The sequence below is a fragment of the Ictidomys tridecemlineatus genome, chromosome 16 (assembly GCF_052094955.1).
Source record: "Ictidomys tridecemlineatus isolate mIctTri1 chromosome 16, mIctTri1.hap1, whole genome shotgun sequence".
In the NCBI taxonomy this organism is placed as follows: domain Eukaryota; kingdom Metazoa; phylum Chordata; class Mammalia; order Rodentia; family Sciuridae; genus Ictidomys; species Ictidomys tridecemlineatus.
The window spans coordinates 18,984,803-18,991,705 of record NC_135492.1 but is presented as its reverse complement, the minus strand read 5'-3'; positions in this window follow the sequence as shown (position 1 = coordinate 18,991,705).

Sequence of the window (6,903 nt, the reverse complement as noted above, 5' to 3'; positions counted from 1 at the left end):
TATGGTGCTCTCACTAAAGTCAGGGGAGGCTGTGTGATACATGCAGCATCATCTATGTTGCAACCATCTAGCGAGGACTGCTCAGGCAGTCGACATGTGCTGGTGGTCAGGACAGAAGTAGAGAGAATTACAGGAGAAGGACACCCCACTTCAATTCAGGGTTATTTGGACACTCTGTGTGGACACATTCCATGGTGAAAGTGAGAGGAAGAAACATCTCTTCTCTCATATGCAGTGTGAGCACCATCCTGATCATAACGGGAGAGGAAATAGGATCTGTCACCCCTAACAACACACGTGAAGACCTACAGCTTGGGGTTGTCCTCATCTTACAGCTCAGCTTCACCACTACTGCCAACTCTCCCCATTCCTCTTGGTATTCACTAACAGATAAAAGGGAGATGGAGAATTGAGACTGGTCTTGCTTCAAGCAAGTGGACTGATGTCAGCCTCGACAGAAACCTCTTACTTGTGGCTCTTTGTGTGCTGGGAATCCATAAATAGCACCAGAGAGAAATGACTGACATCTCAGAGAGGGCGACACCATCACCCAGCCCCTCTGCTGCAAAACACACCCTCCAGTAACACAACGAGCAAACCCTGGACAAGACTTGACTGAATGGCAGCTCTTTCTGAGAAGTAGATATGAGAACCATGGGTTGCTTCTGTAAATTGTCAGGGTTTGAAAATACAGCTCAGGTTTAACACAGCTATGATATGTATATTACTATTATTTTAAATTTCTCCTGAGATAAGCAACTAAAAGAGAAATTGTTCTTTAAAGTCAAGAAAGAAAAAGCCCCAATGGTGCTTCTCTGTGGGGACAAGTGCATGGAGTACTGCATACAGGGCATAGGTTAAGGGCATCTGCATGGCAGGCCATTCCCCATGCAAGGCGTGTGAGTTGCAAACTGCTTACCCCATCGGCACAGCTCTGGGCACGAGGCCATGTGTTACAGTCCCACTCCTTGATTATTCTCTGCAAGGACAGTTAGCAGACATTGAATTGGTGGCCATCTATATATTGCTTAGGCACTGCCTGAGTACATATACATGGTAAATGCACAATAAAATCAGGCCTGCTTTCTGATTGGTCTCTGGAGGACTTGATTAGAGACTCCACAGCCATACTCTCCTCTACTCTGTTCTGTGGACATCCTCAGGGATGAAAGAGCCCAAGCACTTCTCTGCAGACCCCAAACTCTCGTTACTGGAAAATCCACATGATCTTGCAGGAGGGTCCATTTTCCCTGAGTGATATTGCAATGGAAGAGTCAAGTTCTGCTTTCAGCTTTCCTGCTTTATCTTGTTCTGTGTGTCTTGGGGTCACATTTATCTGTGCATGCTAATGACATAAAAAATTGAATTTTGGAAAAAAATCCGAAACTGACCAGGGCAGGATGAAATTCAAGTGTCCAAAATGTTCCTCTAAGCAAAATTAAATTTACACATTTCCATCATTAGATATTGTAAAATGTTTTTAGTGATTAAAACAGAATGGACTAATATATAAAAATATTCTTCCAAATTCTTGTGAATTATATTCACAAGCCTATAATTTAGCACCATGAATTGGAACTTACCAGCACATTTATTTGATTTTCTAAAAGACTTAATGTACTTCTTTTTGATCATGGTCCCTTGTTTGACATTTACCAACTGAAAGTTCTTAACCATGTGAGATTCCATTCTATAAAATGATGCTTTGAGCATAGAACCTCATTTCCCTCTAAAGATTTCAAAATGTACAATTACTCAAACAATAATTGTTCTATGAGTTATGAAGATGACCAAAGCAAGATTATCAATAAAAATATTAAAACTTATTAATTCCCTGGTAATAACTATACAAATTAGTAGTGTTTAAAATCTCTTCATGACATATCATATGTAAGTTTTGTCCCATGAAGTTGTTAAATTGAAAAATGAAGAAGTAAAACTGACATTCCCTATAAGAAAAATTTACTCATTTTAGCAGGATCTCAAAGAAGCAAACATCTTTAGAAGAAAATATCCTCGTTACACCATACAGAACATGGTCCTCTGAGCTCCAACAGTCCTAATAAGCCCAGAGGACCATGTTCTATATGGTGCAATGAGGATATTTTCTTCTAAAGATGTTTGCTTCTTTGAGAAGCAAAGAAGCTACTGGAAAAGATCACTAGTAGATGGAATTTTCTCCTTCAATGCCCTTTTTAGAATCCACACTAACTCTGCATCTGAAGACACAGAGGTACTTTGTCACCTGAATAAGCAGAGCAGATCACAAACATTTGTAAGTTTTATGGAAAGGATGTGTTTAAGTTCTGTCTCTGCAGGTTTGTAATTTTAATGTCTGTAGAAAGGCAAGAAGTTTCCACTGGAGAACACAGAACTGTGGCTGCCCCAGTAGGACATGTCATCTCTCTCAATTTTATTGTCTTCTCTGATGGATAACAGCAATCCAAGAGATCTGGGCTTCAAACACTTAAAGTTTCCTGTACACATCTGGAAAAGGATCTTGATTGAGATCATTTTCTCATGTTAATAAGGAAACTTAAATTACTCTAATTCTGGTCCTAAAATCAAATTAGTCCAAACCTGTCCCACAACTTATAATGCCTCTATTTTGATGTGAGAGACTCCTGGCACCCACATAAGTTCCCTGAAGCCCTGAAGTGTGTGGTGGGCCCCTCTTTCCTAGTTTGCACATGGAGCACACCTTCTTGGGGGTAGTGATGGTTTGGTATGTCATCTTTTCCAAAGTGACAGTCCTGTGGCTCAAGCTCTAAGTGAAATATTAAAACTAAGAAAAGAAAAGGAAGACCTATAGGTCACATGTTGTAGAAATCACAGGCAGATGGAATCTAGTCAGAGCAAAGGCAGAGTCCGAGCTGGAGTCCACTCTAAGAAACCTACGTGATCAACTCCACCTTTTCTGACAAAAAAAAAAAAAAACAAACATTTAAAAAGCAGGCTCAGTATCCAGGGTCCTGTATATAAATATACATAAATGAATTAAAGTGCTATATTAAAAAGGATCCCTATTATCTGGAGTCAAAAAAAAAAAGACAGTCATTTCAAGCAGACCCACTTATGTTCCAGTTGTAGAAATCAGAAAAGATAGTTCTTGAACACTGCCATTATCAACATGTGAAGTGTAAATACAGCATGATAATAAATTAAACATTTATTTTTTATAGGTAATGGAAATTTGAACTAAATGGAAATATATAAAATGAAAACTAATATCCACAGACAGAAATTCCACATGGATGGGATGAGGGAAGTTGGAAAACTGAAGAAGAAAGTCAAAATAATTGCCAAAGCATGAGACCTCCAAAGTCACATGAAAGGGAAACATAAAACAGGAAAAGAGTGCAAGAACAGTTAGGAAAGACACATCAAGGGTAGAGGAAAAGTATCCCCTCATGCAGCCCCTATCCTGGACCAGCCTCATGAAAGTTTTGTGCCTTTGGTGAATTGGGCTCTGCCTTACTCCCTGGCATAGCCCATTAAACACCAACGTGCCACCTGGAATACTGTCCCTCATATACACTCACTTCTTTGGGGGCGTCTGAATGAGCCATGGCAGAAACTTGGCCAGTACTCTCAACTTTGTGGAACCAAGAAGAGCTCTTTGGAGATGTGGAGAATTACAGACCACACCTTTGTTGTAATGTGGACATGCTGTGTAATTAGGTGTTGTTGAGTCCAATCTCTTTGTAGCCATGATTTTTCATAGAGAGGAAAATAATTTCATCTCTAATTGTGAGGACTAGGCCAAAACGTACTGAACAAGTGGGTTTCAACCAGTTCAAGAAGGCTCTCTGGGAAGCTGGGCATGGTTGTATTTGCCTGTAATCGCAGCAGCTTGGAAGGCTGAGGAAAAAGTGTCATGAGTTCAGAGCCAGCCTCAGTGAAAAAAATTTACTAAGCAGATCAGTGATATCCTGTCTCTACATAAAATAGGTATAGGGATGTGGCTCAGGGGTTGAGTGCCCCTGAGTTCAATCTTCATCATCGTACCACCCCCAAAAAGAAGAATGTCTGGGGAGTGAGTCTCAGGCTTTGGATGTATAAGAGCTTTCATGGAGGTTCTAAAGTGTAGAACTAGCATAGAATAAGTGTTATGGGCCAAGCTCTGGGTTGGATGTGCATGTATTTGAATCCAGACTTTTATATATATTTATATATATTATCGATTTGATGTTGATCTATTGTTAGAATATTTCTTACACAAGGCATGGATGTGCTTTATTTAAAGTCTGAAATAATAGATTTATATTTTAAACAATCTGCAGCTACATATTGAAAAATAATAGTCATCAGAAAATCAGGCATGTGAAGCTAGATCATTTCATGTCTCTTTAGAACATGTAGATCTATAAGGCAAGATAGTAAGAGAAACAATAAAAGTGAAACATTCATGAACTTGAGATGACATTTAAAAATCTGAGGTGAATGTTGATACACAATCTGACTTCAATAACAAGACCCCTACAGCACAAAAATTAAAAATCAAGAATAAATAAAGAAGATAGATTCAAACTAAAAAGCTGCTTCTCAGCAAAAGAAACAGTAATGTGAAGAAAGAACCTACAGATTTTATACAAATCACTTCAATCAGAATGGCAATCATTAATAATGAAGGCAACAATAAATGTTGGTGAGGATGTGGGTCAAAAGGAACACTCACACATTCCTCATGAGATTGACTCCAAATTGGTGCAACCACCATGAAAAGCAGTATGGAGATGCCTTGAAGAACCAGAATGGAAACATCATTTGACCCAGCTATCCTTCACTTTGGACTATACCCAAAAGACTTAAAAACAGCATGCTACAGGGAAAGACTGCACCATATTTATAGCAGCACAATTCACAATAGATAAACCATAGAACCAAGCTATGTTTCCTTCAAAAGTTGAATGGATAAATAAAATGTGATATATATATATAATTCCCCCCACCAATGGAATATTACTTAGCTTTAAAGATGAATGAAACTATGCCATTTGGTGGTGAAAGGATAGAGGTGAAGAATATCATGCTAAGTGATATAAGCCGCCACCCCCCACACACAAACACAAAGACCAAATGTTCTCTACAATAACTGTATGCTAATTCACAATGGGGGTGGGGAAAATAGTTGTTTTGATTAAGTAGAGAGGAGTGCAGGGGGAGGGGAAGAAATATGGAGATAGAAATAATAGTAGAATGAAACAGACATTACATAAAATACATAATATATAGAGGTGCTAAAGCACACAAAAAAGAAGGGAAAGAGAATAGAAATTCAGTGGATTAGACAAAGTTGGATTGAAGGGAAGAAAAGGGAAATAGGAATATAAATGACAGTAGAATGAATCAGACAAAACTTTTCAATGTTTATATATAAATACACAACCAGGGAAGATCCACACCATGTACACCTCAAGAATGGAATGCTAACTAAAATAAGTTTTACTCCATGTATAATATGTCAAAATTTGCTCTACTATCATGAATACCTAAAAAGAGTAATAAATTTTAAAAATGACAAGGGAAAATTTGTATACAAAGAAGGTTTGTGGGTTAAAAACTCTTCAATGAATGGTAATGTCATTAAGGTTAAATAAAAGTATAAAAGAGTACCTTGAGCCCATACAAAACAACAATGGTAAATAGAGTTGCCCAAGTCAGTCTGCACAACTAGCTATAATCACAAAATCTTTGGTTTATAATTCTTTTCTATTTGTTTTACAAAGCAACACAAGAACAATACTTACAAGTTGAGTAGAGAGGAAACATTACACAGCAGAGCTATGAATATTATGAATAGTGCTGTGGGCACTCAAAGAAAGCATTCTCAACTTCCTCCCCCATGTAATAAAAAATCATGCAGTTGAAAGATACACTAGTTACTGACTAGATAACATATACATGTGTTTGTGACATTAAGTATGTGGGCAGCTACTCAACTTGGCAGGTCAGATCCAGTAGATAATAAGAAAGACACTCTCTTCACACAAGACAGTGTTTCCTTGAGTAATACTATAAAAGCAAGAGAGAAAGCAAAATGAAAGAAACAGGCAACTGTATTGCCAGACTAGGAAAACCCAACCACTGAACATATGTACTGGGGAGTTTCAAAGAGCTTTTCAGAAACCTGAATGGGAAGTGCTGGGAAGAGCATCCTCTCCACAGGTGAGAGTCTGAAGTCTTGTTCTAACTTGTATTGAAAGTGAGGCCGAATAAATACAAGTTAGAACAAAGAAAACTTCATTCTAACATCTTGCATGACCTGGTGATCCCCTGAAGGACACCAAGTCCTCCCAAGACAGGTAAGATCCTAGAGGAGGGAGTGATAGCCTTGAGATGACTAAATAAATTTGGATTCCAATGAGTGAGTCACCAAGCCAGATGCATTGAGAAATCAGCATTCTTTATCTATTACATGAAGGACTGCAGACATCATTCAATCAAGAAAAGGGAAGATCTTTAGTATTTTTTTTAGACCTCTAGGACTGAATCTTCCCTCCTGGCCTTATAAATAGTTTAAACTCTCATATGAAAAATGAAGCCAGTTTTCTGCATAAAATAATGTGGAGATAAGCATGAAACCTAGATATTTACACTTAGAAATAAAGAACGGTGTGAATATTATTCTCCTAGAACTTATCATTATATTTCAATATTTATTTTCCCAAATAAAGTTAAATGAAATGTTGGTGGGTGGTGATTTTTTGACCCAAAAGGCTCACATATGAAGAGAATATTGTGTTTTTACTTTTTGAACAGGAGTTGTAGATGAGAGTATAGAGTTTTATTTCAATCAAAATTGTGTTTCTCTCTCTGTGGTGTCATGGGCTCTTGGAGCTATAAGATCTGAGGAGGGACATGGTTAGTTTATAGTATCTTATAATTACAGGGTTGCAGAGG